Consider the following 20,049-nt stretch of genomic DNA (forward strand, 5'->3'; position numbering starts at 1 on the left):
AAAAAGTTTAGCTTCAGCCACCACTGGATGGGAGTGCAGTCTACGTACAAAGGAGAAACAACTGAAGCCTCTGGAATATGGAAGGCTGGAGGCTCTAAGAACTGGAAGACTGGAGGTCCAGGAATCTGGAAGACCAGGGGCTCTGGTATCTGGAGGACTGGAGGTTCTGGGATCTGAAGGAGTAGAGACTCTCGGATATAGAGGACTGCAGGATCTCTTATCTGGAGGACTGGACACTCTGGGATCTGGAGACTCTAAAATCTGGAGGAATGGAGGTTCTGGTATTTTGAGGCTGGGATGAGTGGTGGCAACCCAATAACCCTTTCTTGTAGATGGAAAGAAGATTGCAACTTAAAGGGGAAAACCAGCTTAGGTGGAACCATTAATAGCTTGCATGTATACAGTCCTCGTAAGTCACAGTATACAATAACAGTATCATTATCATCGGGCACGGTGGAAAATCTGGAAACTTCAGGTGGTGATCAAGTCAGGGACCCAGCCAACGGAGGAGACGCTTGCAGAGCAGCCTTGTGTGTCAAGTCAGGGACCGAGCAGGCCAGTGGGTGAAGCTTGAGAGATATTGGGAGTGCCAAGCTAGGGACCCAGCAGAGAGGCGGGGGTGACGCTTGAGGAAGGATTTCACCGTTAAGATTGGAAGAGCTCAAGGGATTCAGTGCCAGTGAATCAGAGGGTCTAGTGAGAGACCGGGAGCTCAGTGGGCTGAAGAACTACAAAGAGAAGTTGTAGTGAAGGTGAAAGAACTCTTACGTTTTGTGTTAGGAACTGTTAAAGAGGAAGTAAACCCTGATGAGTTTACTTCCTCTTTCATTCCCTGCAAAGGTAAAGCATAATGGACTACTATGCATCGCATAGTAGTCCATTATGCGTCACTTACCTGACACAGGAGCCAGCGATGTCACCGCTGTCCCCTGTAGTCCGGCGCATCCATCTTCTCGGTGGGTCTTGCTGCTCCGCCGCTGTCATTTGGCGAAGCCACGATGACATCACTCCTGCGCATGCACACTGGAGCCGCCATGCGCGGCATATCGCCGTTGACGGGTGCCGCGCTCAGTGCGCCTGCGCGCCGCTGTCTACGGCGCATGCGCCATAGACAGCGGTGACTATTTTTCGGCAAATATCTCCTAAACCGTGTAGGTTTAGGAGATATTTCTTGGACCTACAGGTAAGCCTTAATCAAGGCTTACCTGTAAGTCAAAGTGTGTTGTAGGGGGTTTACAACCACTTTAAAGACTGTTGCCACAGGAGACAGCATTCCTGCACATGCAGATGTAGGTTCTTGTTGGAGGACTTTCCCTACACGACTGTCCTCCTCTTGAACGCCAGGGGTCTGCTAATTGCACTTGCAACTACCCAAGAGTGTCCTGGCCCTAACCCTGTTTCCCTCAAAAGTTTGTAAGAGAAATAAACATCTCTATTGCATTCAAGAAGTGTCTGACGCCCAATAACTTTATCCACCTTACACCCACTATGCCTCACAATCCACCACATACAGAAGGATATCAGCTATCTCTGGCCCTGGAGGTTCTCATTAGACTGAAGGAGGCTGGAGACCTTGATATATAAATATTTTATTATATCTTTTCATGTGACAACACTGAAGAAATTACACTTTTCTACAATGTAAAGTAGTGTACAACTCGTATAACAGTGTAAATTTGCGTTCCCCTCAAAGTAACTCAACACATTAATGTCTAAACCAATGGCAACAAAAGTGAGAACACCCCTAAGTGAAAATGTCCAAATTGTGCCCAAAGTGTCCATCTTTTGTGTGGCCACCATTATTTTCCAGTGGTGCCTTAACCCTCTTGGGCATGGAGTTCCCCAGAGCTTCAAAGGTTTCCACTGGAGTCCTCTTCCACTCCTCCGTGATGACATCATGGAGCTGGTGGATGTTAGAGACCTTGCGCTACGCCACCTTCCATTTGAGGATGCCCCAAAGATGCTCAATAGGGTTTAGGTCTGGAGACATGCTGGCCAGTCCATCACCTTTACCCTCAGCTTCTTTAGCAAGGCAGTGGTTGTCTTGGAGGTGCTACTCCACCTTCCATTTGAGGATGCCCCAAAGATGCTCAATAGGGTTTAGGTCTGGAGACATGCTGGCCAGTCCATCACCTTTACCCTCAGCTTCTTTAGCAAGGCAGTGGTTGTCTTGGAGGTGTGTTATCATGTTGGAATACTGCCCTGGTGCCCAGTCTCCGAAGGGAGGGGATCATGCATGTTGGCATTCATGGTTCCCTCAGTGAACTGTAGCCCCCCCAGAGCCGGCAGCACTCATGCAGCTCCAGACCATGACACTCCCACCACCATGGCAAGACACACTTGTCTTTGTACTCCTCACCTGGTTGCCACCACACCCGCTTGACACCATCTGAACCAAATAAGTTTATCTTGGTCTCATCAGACCACAGAACATGGTTCCAGTAATCCATGTCCTTAGTCTGCTTGTCTTCAGCAAACTGTTTGCGGGCTTTCTTGTGCATTATCTTTAGACAAGGCTTTCTTCTGGGACAACAGCCATGCCGACCAATTTGAAGCAGTGTGCGGCGTATAGTCTGAGCACAGACAGGCTGACCCCCCACCTCTTCAAACTCTGCAGCAATGCTGGCTGCACTCATATGTCTATTTCCCAAAGACAACCTCTGGATATGATGCTGAGCACGTGCACTCAACTACTTTGGTCGACCATGGCAAGGCCTTTTATTAGTGGAACCTGACCTGTTAAACCGCTTTATGGTCTTGGCCACCGTGCTGTAGCTCAGTTTCAGGGTCTTTGCAATCTTCTTATAGCCTAGACCATCTTTATGTAGAGCAACAATTTTTTTTCATATCCTCAGAGAGTCCTTTGCCATGAGGTGCCATGTTGAACTTCCAGTAACCAGTATGAGTGAGAGCAATAACACCAAATTTAACACATCTGCTCCCCATTCACACCTGAGACCTTGTAACACTAACAAGTCTCATGACAGCAGGGAGGGAAAATGGCTAACTGGGCCCAATTTGGACATTTTCACTTAGGGGTGTACTCTCTTTTGTTTCCATCGGTTTAGACATAAATGGCTGTGTGTTGAGTTATTTTGAGAGGACAGCAAATTTACACTATTATACAAGCTGTACACTCACTACTTTACATTGTAGCAAAGTGTAATTTCTTCAGTGTTGTCACATGAAAAGGTATAAAAAAAATATACAAAAATGTTAGGGGTGTACTCACTTTTGTGAGATACTGTACAATCACTGCTGCAGCTTTTCCACCAAACCGGATACATGTGCAGACCATAAAAGTTCATCTGTAAGTATTGCAACCAAAAACTTAAAACTACTTACCACCTCAATCTCCTCTTCATTTGAGATATGCCCTTCAACCCTATTTCTTTTAATGTCTATGATCATCTCCTTAGTTTTACTCACATTTAACTGTAGATAGATATATAAGTGATAGATAGATAGATAGATAGATAGATAGATAGATAGATAGATAGATAGATAGATAGATAGATAGATAGATAAATAAAAAATGTTTAGATGATCAGTGATTATTCTAGGAAACCTTGAAAGGTTTTCTATCTTGAGCTGCCTTCCAATCTGTCCCCAGCTTGTGAGTGGAATCATGGGTTCGGGACCTGGGAGAGGATTTGGCAGCCGTATATGGAGTGAGCTGCACTATTTCCTATCGTTGTATTCCTGTCACATCTGTGGCCGTGTTTGTCTTGTTTGTTCCTTTTTCGTGTATTTCAAGATGGCTAGTGACTTGGGTATAAATTATGGCAGACAATGAGGCTAATTACCACCAGAAGCCACATCTACAGAATATGATACAGATTATGATGAACGACAGAGGGTAAAAATTACCCAATTTAGGTAGGAGTAATCCTAAGTAATACCTGGGTCTATGCACAGAGTCTGGATGGAGTTACATGGTCCTTGGTTACTTCTATACTATTGTATCCATAATGAGATAATTACTCTACTCAGACAACAGACAGAATTTCAGTTTGTACCATGCTGTGTTCAGGCCGTACAAAAGTGCCGGAGGTTCCATACTATAATAGTTATGTTAACAAGATGCATCTGTAGTGTAATAAAAGATTCACCTTTACCCCAGGAAACAATTTGTGTTTGTTATCTACCGATTAGGTATCAAAGCAGGTTGACTTAGACTTTGGTACAGACTGACTCTCCCGTCTCTTATAATCTCAACTCTGCCTTTACATTGATTAGTTGTAAGATTTTATTATATATTTTGGCCATGTATGAGCTGAGACTGCAGTTATGTGAGCTGCTGTGACATCACCTCCCTGCTTGGCCACTTACCAAACATGTCTACCCACAAAGGGTCCTGTGGCAGTGGGCTAAGCTTACTTCAAAAACTTACTTCATAAAAGTCGATGGTAATGTAAATCCTGCTTGAAGCAGGTCAACTACAGGTAAGAAGGAGGTCAACTGCCTGTCAAGTGAACCTGAATTCTGAATAATCTCAGAAGCGTCACTGACTAATGTCCTCGGCACAATCCCAAAGCCTGTTGAAACAGGCCTATAGTCAGTCTACACCTTTACTGGCAATAGAATGAGAAATACACTAGGCTTGTGCAATTCGTTTTGTAATGAATCGAAATTCGGCCGAATTTTGCATCTTTCGGACATTCAGATGCATCCGAATGTCCGAATAAAAAAATAACGAATTTCAACTAATATAAAAGAAATTATAGCGGATATAGCAAATTAATTCAACATGATTCGGTGATTCGTTAAAGATCTAATGAAACAAATGGTCAACTCAGTAAATCTTACAGTCCAATCAGCTGATTAATTTTGTGCTGGAGGTTGGATTACTGGCAAAGCACATTACTGAGAACTGAGTGAGAAGGATGTTGTATTGTATTTGAGCCGAGGAGAAGAGATATTGTCATTGTGTGTTAATAGATTCAATAAACAAACAACTTTCCAAACTACGAATCGTTATCACGAATCAATATACATACATAAATAACGAATTTCAACCAATACAAAATAAATTATAGCGGATACGAATGAATTTGACATGATTTGGTAATTCGTTAAAGATCTAATGAAACAAAAGGTCTACTCAAAGTAAATCTTACAGTCCAATTAGCTGATTAATTTTGTGCTGGAGGTTGGATTACTGGCAAAGTGCATTCCTGAGAACTGAGTGAGAAGGGTGTTGTATTGTATTTGAGCAGAGGAGAAGAGATATTGCCATTGTGTGTGTTAAAAGATTCAATAAACAAACGACTTTCCAAACTACAAATTATTATCATGAATATATATACATACATAATATAGAATTTCATCGAATACGAACAAAATTATAGCACATATAACAAATGAAATCGAATTATCCGAAAACGTATTAATGCAACAAAACGGATATAACAGAATGAAATTATATATTTTACGAATGACAACGAACCGAAACTAAACAAAATTTTCCATTGTGCACAAGTCTAAAATACACTATATTGCCAAACGTATTGGGACACCTGCCTTTACACGTATATGAACTTTAATGGCATCCCAGTCTTAGACCGTAGGGTTTAATATTGAGTTTGTCCACCCTTTGCAGCTATAACAGCTTCAACTCTTCTGGGAAGGCTTAGGAGTGTGTCTAGGGCCATTTTTAAGGCAAGACAAAAGGGGCAGCTGTCCTGGGCCCTGTCATTGTTGTGGGGCCCAAAGCAGCTGCTTCATACTTGCCAACTATCCCAGTTTAAATTCCCTTGTTCCTTGAGGTTTTAGTCCCATGCTGTGTCTTGATATCTCAGTGTGAAGTTCTGTTACTAATGCTGCCAAGCTCCACCATATTGTTGTGTACAGATGACTCACCTGCAGACCCTGTGCTTATACATAAATACTGACATTGACATGTAAATAGTGATGGCATTCATATGTAAATAGATGCAGACCGGCAGGATTCATATGTAAATAGAGGCGTTATTCATATGTATATCATGCCCCACTGAGGTCATATCCACCATCACCTATACTGAATGCTGCCCACTGGGGAGGTGAAGGGGCATGCTTGAAAGTCTGCACTGCCACTGAGCCAGAGAATCCTAGGATCCCTAGGAGTTTAATGTTTATTAATGAGCCCCCTCATCTCCCCTGTCCATGGTGTGCAGTAACCCTTAGCAACCAATGAATGAGCAGTATTGATGTACAGTAATCTCTAGTAGCCAATCAACAAGCAGTAATTATGTGCTGTAGCCTCTAGCAACCAGTCGGTGAGTGGTAATCATACACTGTAACCTCTGGCAACCAAACGCAATCGCTGTCTGATCTGATTCAGTAAACTGATTTTGAGTCTTGCTGCTTTTTATTATATGTCTCAAAGCAGGTGGAGAGCAAAACTGCATGATGGGGGAGGGGATCCAATCAATATTAAAGACGGCCCTGAGTGTGTCTATGGGAATGTTTGACCATTCTTCCAGAATATGAGGTCAGGTATTGATGTTTGACAAGAAGCCCTGGCTCGCAGTCTCCGCCCGTACACATGATCAGACATTCCGACTGATTTTTTACAACGGATTTTGGCCCAAACTTGTCTTGCATACACACGGTCACACAAAGTTGTCGGAAAACCTGATCGTTCTGAACGAGGTGATGTACAACACGTATGATGGGACTATAAAGAGGCCAGTAGCCAATAGCTTTCGTCTCGTAATTTATTCTGAGCATGTGTGGCACTTTGTCCGTCGGAATTGTCTACACACGATTGGAATTGAAACTATTTTGCTGTCGGAAAATTTTAGATCCAGCTCTCAAACTTTGTGTGTCGGAAATTCAGACAGAAAAAGTCAGATGGAGCCCACACATGATCGGATTTTCCAACAACAAGATCCAATCGCACATTTTCCATTGGAAAGTCCGATGTGTGTACAGGGCATAATCCATTCCAAAGATATTCTATCAGGAGGTCAGGCCAGTCAAGTTCCTCCACCCTAAACTCGCTCATCCATGTCTTTATGGACTTTGCTTTGTGCACTGGCCCAAATCATTTGGTGGCAGGGGGGATTATGGTGTGGGTTGTTTTTCAGTGGTTGGGCTTGGCCCCTTAGTTCCAGTGAAGGGAACTCTTAAGGTGTCAGCTTACCAAGACATTTTGGACCATTTCATACTCCCAAATTTGTGGGAACAGTTTGGGGATGGCCCCTTCCTGTTCCAACATGACTGCGCACCAGTGCACAAAGCAAGGTCCATAAAAACATGGATGAGTTGGGGGTGGAGGAACTTGATGGGCCTACACAGAGACATGACCTCAACCCAATAGAACACCTTTGGGATGAATTACAGCTGAGACTGCGAGCCAGGCCTTCTCGTTCAGCATCAGTTCTTGACCTTACAAATGCCCTTCTGGAAGAGTTGTCAAACATTCCCATAGACACACTGAACCTTGTGGGAAGCCTTTCCAGAAAATTTGAAGCTGTTATAGCCGCAAAGGGTGGGCCAACTCAATATTGACCCCTACGGACTAAGACTGGGATGTTATTAAATTTCCTGTGTGTGTGTAAAGACAGGTGTCCCAATACTTTTGACAATATAGTGTATGAGGAATAGCCACTGCTTACCTCCTCCCAGAAACACAAGCTGCCCATCTATCTGCATTTCTGAGTCATGGATCATGAACATAACTCCAGGCTTAAAGTGGAAGTCCATGCTAAAACTAAAATTCCTGTATCTATTGACATCCACGATCTAACACTAACCTATCTGGCCCTGTAAAGAAAAAATCATTATACATACCTTTTCTGCTGGTGATCCAATCCGATCCCATGCTGAGCTGTCAGCCACGGCCTCAATGGGGAGGCGGATGCAGAGGACATGTCCGACAATGGAAGTCCCATAGTAACTCTATGGGTGATGTCACATCTCATTAATTTCACAGCCGTTGTTGGCCATGTCCTCTGCAGAGCTTCCACCACTGGAAATTGGGTCGATCACCTTCAAAAAAGGTATGTATACTATTTTTTTCTTTACAGGGCTAGACAGGTTAGCGTTAGATTGTGGGTGTCTATAGATGCATGGATTTTAGTTTTAGCATGGACTTCCACTTTAAATAACAAGAATAAACATTAATACAAAGCTCTCCCCTGCATTACTTTTTTCTGCCAATAGATGTCCTCAGTCTGATGGCCAGTATCATCCAACTTACTTACTCTGAACCAAGATTGTTCTGGACCACCTCCTGTGACTGGACAGTGAAAGAAAAAACAGCTCAGTGATGAGCTAATCTTTGTCACTCTGCTTTCTCCTATCAGCATGCCTCTAAGTAACACATGATCTGATTGTCTCCCGATTCTTCTTCTCCCTTTCACACTGCAGCCCTGCAGTATTGGGACTGCAAGAGGCTGATACTGGCACAGATTCAGGTACTTACACTGCTTACATTTACTGTAAAAATATAATTAATTATGAAATAATTAACCACTTAAGGACCAAGCCTCTTTCTGAGGTTTGGTGTTTACAAGTTAAAAACAGTTTTTTTGCTAGAAAAATCCCCAAGCATTATATATATATATATATATATATATATATATATATATATATATATATATATATATATATACACACACACAAATATTATATATATATATATATATAGATTTTATTTTATTTTTCTAACACCATACACCAGAATAAAATGGCGGTCGTTGCAATACTTTCTGTCACACCGTATTTGCGCAGCGGTCTTACAAGCACACTTTTTTTGACAAAATACACTATTTTGAATAAAAAAAATAAGACATCAGTAAAGTTAGCCCAATTTTTTTTTTATATTGTGAAAGATAATGTTACACCAAGTAAATTGATACCCAACATGTGACGCTTCAAAATTTCGCCCGCTTGTTGAATGGCGGCAAAATATTACCCTTAAAAATCTCCATAGGCGACGTTTAAAAAAGTCTACAGGTTGCATGTTTTGAGTTTCAGAGGAGGTCTAGGGCTAGAATTATTGCTCTCGCTCTATCGTTCACAGCGATACCTCACATGTGTGGTTTGAACACCTTTTTCATATGCAGGAGCTGCTCACGTACGCAAGCTCTTATTTATTTTACCTTTTATTTTTTATTTTTACACTGGTCTTTTTTTTTTTAAAAGTATCACTTTTATTCCTATTACAAGGAATGTAGACATCCCTTGTAATAGAAAAAAAGCATGACAGGTCCTCTTAAATATGAGATCTGGGGTCAAAAAGTCCTCAGATCTCATATTTACACTAAAATAATAATAATAAAAAAAAATGTTGCTTTAAGTGCTATGGGCGGAAGTGACGTTTTGAAGTCGCTTCCGCCCTGCAATGGTATGGAGATGGGTGGGGGCCATCTTCCCCTCACTTGTCTCCATACCAAGCCAGAGCGAGGACCCGATCGCCTTCGCCGATACCGACAGCTCCGGGAAGCGGCGGAGGGCACCGGAGAGCGGCGGAAGGGGAGGGGCCTTCTCCCTCGGCTGATAAAAGTGATCTCGTGGTGAATCTGCCACAGAGACCACTTTTATCTGAAACCGGACTGCTCCCTGAAGAAGAGGATACCGGGGTTATGGTAGCTAGCTATTCAAAGTGCCGAAGTATATTGGCATGAGCCGGTCCAGAAGTGGTTAATAGAGAGCTACATTCATTTGTTTCTTTTATATCTGTTTTAATAAAGATTTTTCCTCTTGTTTTGCCCTGTGTATGTATATTGGTTTTCTCCATCCGTAAAAGAATCCTTCTCATAGAGATGACTACAGTACATTTCAAAATCCTCTTCCCCTGCACCTGTAATTGCCTGCATCTCATTGTATAAAATATGGCATCCCCAGCACTCCTGTAGATGTGAACCAAAGTTACCAGTGCTTTGTGAATTACTGAACCACCTAACGCAATTTCTGTTCCCTTTGATTTTCATTGCTATGGCCCATGTCCATTGTCTGCAGGACAGGGGTGCTTAGAAATTAACAATAAAGTTTAAGTCCCAGTCCAGTATTTAGCTGACTTGAGATTGACCCACGATATGGTGTCTAAAGGGTATCTTTAATTATTCTAGTATAACAACAGGTAATTATAGCGTGCCAATAATTCACACAGTGCTTTACCATATTATACATTCATATCAGTCCCCATCCTCAGGGAGCTTACAACCGAAAGCCTCTTTCGCACATACAGTGCCTTGAAAAAGTATTCATACCCCTTGAAATTTTCCACATTTTATCATGTTACAACCAAAAAAGTAAATGTATTTTATTAGGATTTTATGTGATAGAACAACACAAAGTGGCACATAATTGTGAAGTGGAAGGAAAATGATAATTGGTTTTCAATTTTTTTTACAAATAAATATCTGAAAAGTGTGGCGTGTGCATTCAGCCCCCTTTACTCTGATACCCCTAACTAAAATCTAGAGGTGCCTTTAGACGTTACCTAATTAGTAAATCAAGGCAGCCTGTGTGTAATTGAATCTCAATATAAATACAGCTGTTCTTTGAAGCCCGCAGAGGTTTGTTTGAGAACCTTAGTGAACAAACATCATCATGAAAGCCAAGGAACACACCAGACAGGTCAGGGATAAAGTTGTGGAGAAGTTTAAAGCATCCCAAGCTTTGACCATCTCACTGAGCAATGTTTAATCCATAATCCGAAAATGGAAAGAGTATGGCACAACTGCAAACCTACCAAGACATGGTCATCCACCTAAACTGATAGGCCGGCCAAGTGGAGCATTAATCGGAGAAGCAGCCAAGAGACCCATGGTATCTCTGGAGGAGCTGCGGAGATCCACAGCTCAGGTGGGAGAATCTGTCCATTGGACAACTATTAGTCGTGCTCTCCACAAATCTGGCAAAGAGTGGCAAGAAGAAAGCCATTGTTGAAAGAAAGCCATAAGAAGTTCTGTTTACAGTTTGCAAGAAGCCATGTGGGGGACACAGCAAACATGTGGAAGAAGGAGCTCTGGTCAAATGAGATCAAAATGTAACTTTTTGGTCTAAAGGCAAAACGATATGTGTGGCGGAAAACTAACACTGCATATTCCCCTCAACACAGCATCTCCACCATGAAACATGGTGGTGGCCCCATCATGTTGTGTTGATGCTTTTCCTCAGCAGGGACAGGGAAGCTGGTCAGAGTTGATGGGAAGATGGATGGAGCCAAATACAGGGCAATCTTAGAAGAAAACATGTTAGAGTCTGCAAAAGACCTGAGACTGGGTGGAGGTCCACCTTCCAGCAGGACAACGACCCCAAACATACAGCTAGAGCTACAATGGAATGGGTTAGATCAGGGATTTCCAAACTATGGCCCTCCAGCTATTGCAGAACTACACATCCCATGAGGCTCTGTAAAACACTGACATTCACAGACATGACTAGGCATGATGGAATTGAAGTTCCTGAACAACTGGAGGGTCATAGTTTGGAAACCCTTGGTTTAGATCAAAGCATATTTTTATGTTAGAATGGCCCAGTCAAAGTCCAGACCTAAATCCAATTGAGAATCTGCGACAAGACTTGAAAATTGCTGTTCACAGATGCTCTCCATTCAATCTGCCAGAGCTTGAGCTATTTTGCAAAGAAGAATGGGCATAAATGTCACTTTCTAGATGTGCAAAGCTGGTAAAGACATACCCAAAAAGACTTACAGCTGTAATTGTAGCAAAAGGTGGGGGACTGAATGCAAATGCATGTCATACTTTTCAGATATTTATTTGTACTTCACAATTATGTGCCACTTTTTGTTGGTCTGTCACATTAGCCAATAAAATACATTTACATTTTTGGTTGTAACATAACAAAATGTAAAAAAATTCAAGGGGTATGAATATTTTTTCAAGGCACTGTAATGCAGCTAATTTAGACAGGAAAACAATGTGCTGGGCTTTAAAATATATGAAAAACTTCACCATGCTAGATCTCAATGTATAAAATGTTCAAGAAAATGACAAAATTTAACTCGAAGACAATAAAGTGTATCCCACACCAGTGAGTCAACCTCCACCACAGATAATTCATGTGAGGCTTACCAGAACGACATGACCTTCAGATAAAAAGGTCATGTATGGTGTATGTTCTTGTGCAGATCCATTTCAATGGCACTCTTCAGGAACCACCCACTGGTTACAGGCTGGACACAAGTTCATTGTATACAAAAAGCTCTCCCTTATTCATCACATATGGCACCGCTAGCAATCTAGTCTTGCTCCAAGTCCCCCAACACGCTCAAATAAAAAAAGAGAAGACCCATGGTCCATATAATGTAAATCTGCTGGGAATTTCGTAAAAAAAAAAAAAAAAATTGCACTCACATGAGCAAGAAATAAAACAGCGCTGTAAGAACAAGCTGACCAAATTCCACCTCTGAGGACACTTTTTAGTGTATGACAATGTCAGTGTAGCTCCACCCTCACTAGTTTTGTCAAAAATTATGTTCTCAAAAGGCCCTATTTAGAAAGAAGTCACTTAACCTATCAGCATGTCTTTGTAATGTGGGAGGAAACCCACACAAGCACAGGAAGAACATGCAAACTCCATGCATGTATGATCCTGACCAGGATTTGAAATGGGGTCCCGAGTACTGCAAGTCAGAAGTGCTAACCACTAAGCCACTGTGATCTGTACTGCATGATTGGGATACATGACATATTGCATAACAAGTGGAAGTATTTATCAAATGCAACCAGCAGAGGTCAAATCTTCTGTAAAGGATCTGTTTGCAACTGCTGTGCTAAAAAAATGACCTGAATAGTAGATTCCTCAGCTCTCCTTGTAGAGACATTGCATGGCCTTATTTAATGTACAGTTCACGTAAGCAATCTATAGGCAGGCAGGGCTAAATCCGGAATGCTTCACAAACCGAGTGTCATAAATACATAAATGTGTTTATAAACTGTTCTAAGACCAAAAAAAAATATTTTTTGATAAAAAAAAAATACAACTCTGTGTTTACCAAAAAATAAAAATATTTAATCACAGGTGGTGTAGCTAAGCACAAGGGTGTGTTCAATCACCAATAAAGCAAAAACCTCAAATAAAGTACAGCGCAACCACAACCATGCTACAATAACACAAATAAAACAATCAATAATAATAATCTCCACATAAAAAAAAATATAGTGACAAATGTGTGCCTATATACCTGTACAGACTAACAAAAAATAAATAAAAAATCCTTCAATATATGGGAATTATTTAAAAAAAAAAGTGAATACAAAATCACAATAAATATTCATAAGTCCTCATGTGAGATATATAAACAATTATCTTTGATACAAGCAGTGCTCTGGTAGACTTCAACAGAATCCTGCGTGAAGAAAGTGCTCCAAGATAAAACCTTACACCACAGTGTACCACCACCTCACACTCCCTTACCACACATTTAGACCTACACAATGGTAAGGTCTGAAAACGCTTGTCCCAATATTGGGTATATATCCACAGACATCTTCAGCCCCACTGGTATACCCTGTTTCCCTGAAAATAAGACCTAGCGTGATTGTCAGTGATGGCTGCAATATAAGCCCTACCCCCCAAATAAGGCTCTACCCTGTTTCCCCGAAAATAAGCCCTACCGTGAAAATAAGACCTACAAGGACTTTAACTAGGGCTTATTTGGAGGGTAAGGCTTATATTGCAGCCATCACTGACAATCATGCTAGGTCTTATTTTCGGGGAAACAGGGTAGCCATAGGTGTGCACAGTGTCAGTAGTTTTTATTTTTATAATTTTTTTTACAATTTTTGTAGGGGGCTTCAGTGAAATATCAGGGGTCTAAACAGGAGGAATATGTGCCTCACAAGGTGATTAGGGTGTGCTCGTGCACACCTGGCACACCCTGTGTGCACACCTATGGGTATGGTTTTTAAACTCTCTTTAAATAGCGGAACTCCCATCAACACAAATACATAAAAAGAATGGGGAGACCATCACGGTAAAGTATCAAAAATAACATGGTTTATTAACCAGTTCCTGACCGGCGCACGCTGATGTACGTCGGCAGAATGGCACGGGCAGGCATATTGGCGTACAGGTACGTCCATTTTTATATGCCACCCTGCCATCGCGTGCACACCGCAGGCAGTGAGCTCGCGTGCCAGTCGGGATCCCCGTGAGTCCGGTCGAGGGTCCTGCGGACTCGATCACCGTGGGGATACCCACGATCATCTCACCGGGTGGCTGAACAGGGAGATGCCGTTGTAAACAGCGTCTACCCGTTCTGCCTAGCAACAAGTGATGCTGATCTCTGCTCCATGTGATTGGAGCAGAGATCAGTGTTCACTAACACAAAGCCCAGCCCCCCACACTTAGTAACATGACCCTAGGAACACTTAACCCCTACATTGCCACCCCCTGGTTAACCCCTTCACTGCCAGTGTCATTTACACAGCAATCAGTGCATTTGTATAGCACTGATTGCTGTATAAATAACAATGGTCCTAAAAATGTGTCAAAAATGTCTGATGTGTCCGCCATAATGTCGCAGTCACAATAAAAATCGCTGATCGCTGCCATTACTAGTAAAAAAAAAAAATATTAATAAAAATGCCATAAAACTATCCCCTATTTTGTAAACGCTATAACTTTTGCGCAAACCAATCAATAATCGCTTATTGAGATTTACCAAAAATATGTAGAAGAATACGTATCGGCCTAAACTGAGGGAAATTATTTTTTTTTATATTTTTTTGGGGGATGTTTATTATAACAAAAAGTAAAAAAGAATGTGTTTTTTTCAAAAATGTCACTCTATTTTTGTTTATAGCGCAAAAAATAAAAACCGCAGGGGTGATCAAATACCACCAAAAGAAAGCTCTATTTGTGGGCTTATTTTGTGGGCTTGTTTTCTTTGAGCTCCGGTGAAGATAATCGCAAGGCCTTGCACTTTGAACATTGCTATTTATTACTATTAAAAGGGAACGCATCACTGGTGTTAGCGACCAATAGCCTTCTTGAGGAATCCAGATACTACTGTTTGTTATTGTGAACATTGGTATCATTTACTTGTCAATGCTGTTATTTCACTGTTGCAAGAACTATGTCAATCTTGTCTTGGCTGTCTATCCAGGACTTGGCCAACTAATACCCCTTTAAGTCTCTCCTCTTGATTGAGTAAAATCTGAGAAAGCTAAAACAATCTTCCTTGTGTCAGTGTGTTATTTAAAGGTATACACAACATGTCTGAACCTAAAGTGTCAGAAGGGTTGGAAAGTCCACAGGGTCAAGGCTGCACAGAAAAACAAGCAATTACAAGCAACCCCCTAGGGGCAGTGCTACATCTCTAACATAGCTCCAAATAACAGTAAAAACAGGGAGGTCCAACCCTTCCCGACCCTGTACAAAACTAAAATAAAAATGTTCTGCTGGACAGGGCTGCTGTTAGAAATCACGGGGCACCATAAAGCCTACCTGATAGAATCCCCCCGCAGAGTGACTGAGGATATAGATTTATCAGTCCCTTCCTCTACAGCCTCAACTGCACAGATGAATGTATAGGAAGCGCTCTGAGTCTTCCTGCTCATTTACAAACGGAAGCTTAATAAACACAGTTTACTATGCCTCCACGATGAATGGACACAGGAGTGATTGGTACCAATCGCTCAGTGTGTTCTTTCAGGAAAAGAAGGAGTAAATGCGTGCCTGCAGCAACTGCCGGCCGGAGAGGTGGGAAGCCAGCACACTGCAGGGGAAAGGGGGGGGGCAGAAGATGGGAGGGGTGCATGTGCTAGAACCAATCCCCTTGTTAGAGGGAGGGAGAGGAGGAGAAGCTGACAGTGCTTCAGTGGGAGAGAGAAGAGGATTGGTGTCTGCATTAAGACAGTACAGCTGACCCTCTTGCTCAGCAGGTGCCTTGGCCCCCCTTTTGAACTGATAAGGCCCGGGCCCAGGGCAGGAGGGCTGGCTGAACTACCTTATCAGCAGCCCTGTTGCTAGACACAAGAGCAGACATACTATTTGCAAAGACTACACAACTGCACAAGGCCCCTTTAAGAATTAAGAGCCCATTTATACAAATTGTGGGTCAGTTGTCACACAGATTTGCACACAACTCACCTCTCACACAACTCTCAATTGATACAAAATTATTATGTATGCTTGCCCACTGCCCAGTAGTTAATTGGGCTGCCCAGAGCTGGGTCTCACTCAGAGGGGCTTGGTAACTTTGTCTGCCTTTGGTTTGACACTTTAGGTTAGTCTCTTTGTCTCAGTTCAATAAAGACTGAATTCTGTTCTTTTTTATATTTGGACAAGAGAAGAAGGGTGTGTCAGAGCATTGCAAGGACTTATAAGACAACGGCGCCATCTTCTGGACTTATGGCGGGAGTGATCTATTGGCTTAGTGGAGAAAGAAATTAACTATATCTGTTCTGTCTGACCAGAAACGATATTGTGGGCCATTTTTAGTTTCCAAATCATTTTCTTTTTACACTCTCATTGAGAATAGACATATGTATTTCATAGTATCGAATGAGAGATCCGGAAAGCATTTACCACAAAAGAGTTGCTTAGATTGACATAAAATGATTTTTATTTTAACAAAATAAAAACAGTATCATAAAACGCTCAATGTTTATGACATTTTAAGGCCTGCAAATGTGCTAGTTGTTACCAGGCCTAGTAGATTATATACAGCAGGATTTATTTAGAGCACTGCTGCCATCTAGTGGTCATTTGTCATTATTGCTATTTCACATCCCTTTGAAATTGAGCCTATTGAATGTCTGTAAAGTGTCCGGCACCAGTAAATTATTATTATTATTATACAGGATTTATATAGCGCCAACAGTTTGTACAGTGCTTTACAATATAAAGGGAGTCAATACAGCAACAATACAATTCAATGCATCAGGGTAAGGAGCTTGCAGTCTAATACTGTAGTAAATCCTATTAACCACTTCAATTCTTCCACCTGTAAACCCCCTATGGACCAGAACAATTATTACACTTCTGTTATGGTTCTGTTTATTTAGCAATAATTTTGTACATAAGTGTAACTAAAGACAACACTTTTTTTTTACATTTTGGATAGACTGGAGAGGGATTAGGGAGATTCATCCTCTCTATTTGTGCTGTTTACTGTTATCATCGAAAGTAAAAGATTTTTGGTTGAGATCAGAACACTATTAGAAGGGAAATCTTCCAATGGGGACACTAGTTCTGGTGACCCTGGTGACACACCACCCACTGGAGGAATTTCCTCTCACTTCCTGTTTTGGCTGTGGGATAAGAAGTGAAGGGAAGGCCCCCCTAGTGGGACACAGGTGGCAAAAAAAAAGTCTCTGGGGCACTCGAGCCGAGTCACAGCTCCCTGTGTCCATTCAGACACAGAACTGAGGCCCGGCCCCACCCCATTTCTCTTCTCATTGGCTGACTGGCTTTGATCGACAACAGTGGGAGCCAAAAGTAGGTTTGGTGCTGTCATGCATCCTGCCGCTCTATGAGGACATTAATACAATGAAACTAGTAGGGCGGAGGCTGGGACGCTGACACCATCAAGCCTTGTACAGAGATCAGGCTCTCGGGTTTTAGAAAAAAACTGACAGGTGGAGAGCTTGAAATCAGTAGAGTGGAGAGAGACACAGCATCACGCTATTGCTGGCTTGGGATCAGATCATCCACAGGGCTTGGAGGAGATAGTAACAGGCTGAGAAGTTGGGGTCCATGAAGATTGGAACAGTTAAAATATTTTATCCTGTGCAATTGCTGGTTTATCACTTTAAAGAGGAAGTAAACCCCCTGTAAACCCTTTAAAAAAATTAAATAAAAAAAACACAACCTGCAAGACAAAAGCATAATGAGCTAGTATGCATAGCACCTAATGGGTGGGGCCCATGGGCTTGAGCCCAGTCAAGCCCAATGGTAAGTCCTGCCCTGCCTGTAGGGGGTAGACCTTAGGTGGCATTGTTGAGTCCCCAGTTACAGTGCCTTACAAAAGTATTCACTGCCCTTGGCTTTTTACCTATTGTGTTACATAACAGCCTTTAGTTCAATGTTTTTTTAATCTAAATTATATGTGATGGATCAGAACACAATAGTCTAAGTTGGTGAAGTAAAATTAGAATTATATATATATATATATATATATATATATATATATATATATATATATATAAAAAAACAATTTTTCAGAAATAAATAACTGATAATTGGCATGTGCGTATGTATTCACCCTCCTTTGTTATGAAGCCCATAAAAAGCTCTGGTGCAACCTATTACCTTCAGAAGTCACATAATTAGTGAAATGATTTCCACCTGTGTGCAATCTGCGTGTCACACGATCTGTGATTACATATACACACACCTTTTTTGAAAAGCCCCTGAGGCTGCAACACCTAAGCAAGAGGCACCACTAACCAAACACTGCCATGAAGACCAAGGAACTCTCCAAACAAGTAAGGGACAATGTTGTTGAGAAGTAGAAGTCAGGGTTAGGGATCATCAAAGATTTGGATTGTTTTTATAACCTAGGAGCACCATCAAATCTATCATAACCAAATGGAAATAGCATGGCACAACAGCAAACCTGCCAAGACACGACCACACACCAAAACTCACTGACCGGGCAAGGAGGGCATTAATTCATTCTTAAAATAAGAAACATGCAATATTTAACTACTCTGCAATGGTTTTGCACAAAGCAGCCCCAAACCTCCTCTTCTTGGGTCCCCTTCTGGGGCTCCTGGCCCCCCCCCCCCACCAAGTGCCCACCATGGCAAGCCACTTGGGGGCACTCCTGAGCCCCACCCTGTGTGACAACTGACACATAGGGGGAGATTTACTAAAACTGGATTATTGAGAATCTGGTGCAGCTGTGCATGGTAGCCAATCCCTTCAACTTGTTCCATTAAGCGTTGACAACAAAATCCTAGAAGATGATTGGTTACTATGCACAGCTGCACCAGATTTTGCACGCTCCAGTTTTAGTAAATCTCCTACACACGGTGGGGCTTGGCCACACCACCACCCCATCCACACTGGCTGTGAATGAAAGCAGCAGGAGCCAATAGGTTGTCTCTGAGCCAAGGAGGAGGCAGAGAGCCGAGAGAGTAGCTGCTCTTGTGCACATCGCTGGATTGAGCTCGGGCTCAGGTAAGTATGGAGGGCAGAGGGGAAAGCTACTTGCAGAGAATGCATTAAGGTAAAAAACCTTCTGCCTTTAAAACCACTTTAAAAACAGAAGAAAGCATCCAGGAGCTGTCATCTACTAACAATTTAAAAAGCATCTTCCTTTGTAAATGTCAGGTTTACTGGGGTTTTATAGATCATACAGATGTGCCACCTCACAGGCAAGTTAAGGGTGTCCCCAGATATATTATTTGAAGGAATTTTGCATTTTTAATGTTTCACTTTCGGTGATATTAATATTAATTAATTGCTGCTCCTTGCCAAACAGAATTTTAACTTTTTTTTTCTTTAGTATATGTTCCCCAGAGCACTGCGCTGTCCCCCCCCATGAAATTTGGTCCTCTATGCCCATTACCAATTCGACTCTCGTTAAGTTTAATGGGCTTCAAGAGGAAATAAACCCTGATGGGTGTTACTTCCTCTTTGATTCCCTGCAAAGGTAAAGCATAATGGACTACTATGCATTGCATAGTAGTCCATTATGTGTCACTTACCTGACACAGGAGCCAGCGAAGTCACTGCTGTCCCCTGTAGCATCCATCTTCTCGGTGGGTCTCGCTGCTCCGCTGCTGTCATTCGACGAAGCCGCGATGACGTCACTCCTGTGCATGCGCACGGGAGCTGCCACTCGTGGCATATCGCCATTGACAGCAGAGCGCTCAGTGCACCTGCGCGCCGATATCTATGGCGCATGCGCCGTAGACAGTGGTACATGTCTTTCGGCAAATATCTCCTAAACCGTGTAGGTTTAGGAGATATTTCTTGGACCTACAGGTAAGCCTTAATCTAGGCTTACCTGTAGGTCAAAGTGGTTTGTAAGGGTTTACAACCACTTTCTGATTTGGCATCTAAACTTCAGTATAGTTGTTGAGGATTACAGAAGCTCCTGTCAACTAGCTTTATTATTTTACATATTTTTCA

Source organism: Lithobates pipiens, unplaced genomic scaffold (genome assembly GCF_037356315.1).
Source record: "Lithobates pipiens isolate NorthernLeopardFrog02 unplaced genomic scaffold, aLitPip1_a1.2 Scaffold_8, whole genome shotgun sequence".
NCBI lineage: Eukaryota > Metazoa > Chordata > Amphibia > Anura > Ranidae > Lithobates > Lithobates pipiens.